The sequence below is a fragment of the Copadichromis virginalis genome, linkage group LG16 (assembly GCF_057382275.1).
Source record: "Copadichromis virginalis isolate Kocher_CV1m ecotype Utaka linkage group LG16, C_Virginalis_male_GT1.1, whole genome shotgun sequence".
NCBI classification, from domain to species: domain Eukaryota; kingdom Metazoa; phylum Chordata; class Actinopteri; order Cichliformes; family Cichlidae; genus Copadichromis; species Copadichromis virginalis.
Genome location: NC_140633.1, coordinates 34,173,455 through 34,177,363, shown reverse-complemented (window position 1 = coordinate 34,177,363; position 3,909 = coordinate 34,173,455).

Below are 3,909 nucleotides of genomic sequence, written 5' to 3'. Positions count from 1 at the left end.
TGTGTACCAGGAGGCACTGATATCTGGATCTGAGCAACACAGATGCAAAAACAAAAGAGAAAAAAAAGACAGATGACAAGCTGAAGAAAATCAATTTGAATTTCACAAGTCCCCAAACAAAAAACTATGACGCTCGAGAATAATTGCTTAAACCTTAAAATGTGGCACATGTCACAGTTTAAGAAGGCTGGAAAGGAACATGCTAAAACTATGCCAGATTGTTATATGAGTGGCTGGATCTCATTCAGAAAGAGTCACACTGAAGATTGCACAAAACATATTTTGTCAAATGTTTTGGATCTATGATTGTTTCTTGAACGTTCATTTGCAAAGCAAAATTTATATGTTTTTTGTAGTCTTTTAGCATAGAAAATGCTATTTGAAAAATAAAAACACTGGATAAAAATAAATAAAACATTGTTCATATTTTATTGTTTCTGTTTTTGGTTAAATTGACATTTAAATATTTTTTTAAATCATCATATCATCATGTCCCATTCTCTCTATAAAAGCAACTGAAACTCCACCGCTATTGCGCATGTAAATACAAACTGAATTCAATTACTGTAAACTGGGTACACACTTGTTTATTGGAGATTACTGCAGAGACAACTGACATTCAGTCTTTGCCTCAGACTGACAACTTTTTAATGTCTGAATAAATTTTGCTCTTACTGCCACTGAAATGACCAACACCATCAGAAATAGACCACTTAAGCAGGTCAGACAGGCTTGATGTATTGTCTGATGTTAAGTTAAGAAAAAGAGAGATTACAGTTACTCTGTTCTTGACAGCGTTGTAGTGTGAAATATAGAATATTACAGTAGCTCACCATCCCTATTCCAATCTGTCAACTTACTAGACTCCATTCAGATTTTTTTTTACTTCTGCAAAAATGAGTGCTGTCAGCATTAATCTCGTTAAACGCTGCATGGCATCAATGCGTTAGTGTTGTTAGCATGTAAAACGCATTAGCGCCGTGCAGCCCTGGCACGGGGTGATCCGCACAAACTCGCTAACGGAGATTTGCCGCGTTAATGTGGCGTTGACGTCATTTTAACGAGATTAACTCTGGCAGCACTAATATAATTTAGTCAGGGCCAAACTGTCATAAAAAGAATGATATTTCCACATCTAGTAATTTATATGGTGGTATAGTTCTATTCTTGGACTTTCCTGCTCTTCAATGACAACAGATACGAGGCATTGGAAAAATGCAGCATCAACTCCAGGAGCTGTGGTGGAGGTGGGTCGCAAAGGAAATATGCAGCAACTGTTGCAAGGCTAAAGCAGCTGAAATCAGTACCCTACGTGAAACTTGCCAGTTGGATGTTTACAAGATTGTCTTTTTTTTTTTTTGCCTGTCCCGTTTGGCTCTTTTGCCATCAGAATTGTTGTCTAAAGGCAAAGAAAGATGCCCAACGGATTTACTTTACCAAATTGACCATCCCAGCCTTGCTGTAATGGTCCATTTGATTCACCTTTTATTGTTTATTTTATTTTCACTTACTGAATACGGGACAGACTTGACTGGGGGAAAGAAGGGGAGAAAGAAAGAGGGAAAGAGAAACAGCTGAGAAGAGGGACGGGGGAGAAGGGCAAAAAACAAAAACCAACAGAATGAGCAGAAAAAAAAAAAGAAATAAAAAATGCATATATCAATCACCTGGATCACCTGCTGAGAAAGAAAAAAGAAAACAAGCAGAAGAGAACAAGAGTAATAGAATAAACAGCATCACAATGATATATGGGAATATGACAGTAAATACTAAATATTAAACATTATTGTGCAGCACATAAGATCAACAGAACACAGTGTGCTTTGAGGTAGGAGCCAAAAAGGGTGTAGTTTGTGGGTGTGATCACCCGTGTGTACACCTGTGAGCATGGACGCGCTTGTTTTTTTAAAAGGTTCCTTCATGTAATGATCTGCTAGAGGGTGTGGGGGGGGCCACAGCCCCGTCCTCCAGGGCATGAAGCAGGTATGGAGGAGATCAAAACTCCAGACATCCAAGATGTTTACAAGATTGTCAGATATGGGGATGGTTGCACTTGATCTGTAAGACAGAACTTAGACTTGTGCATTTCTAATAGTAGGACTTATTTTTGCACCTCACTTACCGCTACATCATAGTGTGTTAAATCAGTGGTGTTCAATCAGGATAAGCAGGGCAAGCACTGCTTTTTAAGTGAAATACAAAAATGAAGTGAACATATCTCTCCTTTCATGTCAGACAGGTTTCTGTCATAATGCTTCTCCCATGTCTGTTTGGATCCACTCTTTACATCACTGCCACCTTGTGACCACAGCTGGCTGTTGTCTCTGGAAGCTGAATAAATTCAGCTTGATTACGGAGTGAATGAAATCTCTATAGGGTAGGCATCTCACAGGCATCTCTGTGTCTTCTTAACAATGTCCGTAGCTTGTCAACTTGTGAGGCCAGCAGCTTTTTCTAGCTGTTTACGCATTGTAGATAAAAATCTGGCTTTTGATGGGAGACTGATGGGACACTAGCATGTTAGAAAAACCTGCTGCTGTCTCTGCTTTCCCTGCTCTGACTTCAGTTTTGAGCAGTGTTTTGAGAGTACAGAGGACCACTCTCAAAGTTTTCTCTTAGTAACCTCCACAGCCAAGATATTTAAGTTAAGAAACTAATTGTCACTGTTAGCAAATTGTAAATAGAGTTAAGTATAGTAGCAATAACATTTATATATTTCTACAGCCAAGAAAAATGCAGCAAGAGGCTGTGAGAGTGGTATGTTTTAATCTGGTCCAGTTTGTGAAGGACGATTTATTTGTACTTTATTTTATTTATTGATTTTAATTTTCTTTGCAGGGGTTGGGGATGTATCATAGTCTCCGCTTGCCTTCCTCTAACTGCAACTCTAACCTCTGTACTGCTTTAAATGCATATATATTTTTCTCGACAAGATTCCAAAATGATTCTATGGTTTACAAAGTAGCTTTTTTTGACTGACAAACATGGAAATTTAAATCAAATAAGAACAAAGAAAAGCAGAAATAATAAAAAGTCATGGATAAATAACATAATGATAAGGGTAGTTAGGGGAACCCTTACCTCTAATAATGACAGAGCCATCTCTCTGAGATTCACTCAGAGTTCCATTCAACAGCAAGACAACAAACAGCATCACACACACCCTCATTTTAGCTCCATCTGCAGCAGAAAAAAAGCACACATGTACCGTTATGCTGGGTTTGTCAATTTGTTGCTTATACAAAGAAGCATCACTTGACACAAATGGAAAATATAATTACTGATTGAGCTGCACTTCTGCATATTATGGAAATTCAATCAAAGTTTCCACAGCCAACTTTAGATTAAGTTTAATTACTCCATGGCCTCAAAGCGAATGGCATAACTGGTTTTCTACTGTTGTTTGAAAACAGCATGAAGAACGAGTAAACTCTGGATCAAGGAAAGCAAACAATGTAATCAGCAGATTGGATCAGTCAAAAATAACACATCTGATGCTTAAGCAGTTTTCCCCCCGTTTTTCTCTTACTCAGACTCTCTGGCTCTACTTTGTCTTAATCACATGGTTGCATTACTGCAGAGCCAAACAATCCTCAGTTTGGTTTTGCAACTGAAAGGCATAATAGAGATACTGAACACATGTGAAGACTTACCGTTTCGAAACATGTTGACCTGCAGAACCAAACTTCAATGATTGCTTTGCTACGTCCCAGTAAGAGTCAGCTGACGCAAACAGGTGTAGGACTTTGTCTGGGCAGGAAAGGCAAGAAAAATAAATTTATGGCTTGAAATAAGACTACAAGAGAAAGAGTGTTCAGATTCTTCTCACCTGATCTATAAAGGGGTTGTGCTTCTCAGGTCTGGGTCTCTCCGGGTGTCAGTTTATCAGCTGTGTCATCATTTCTTTAT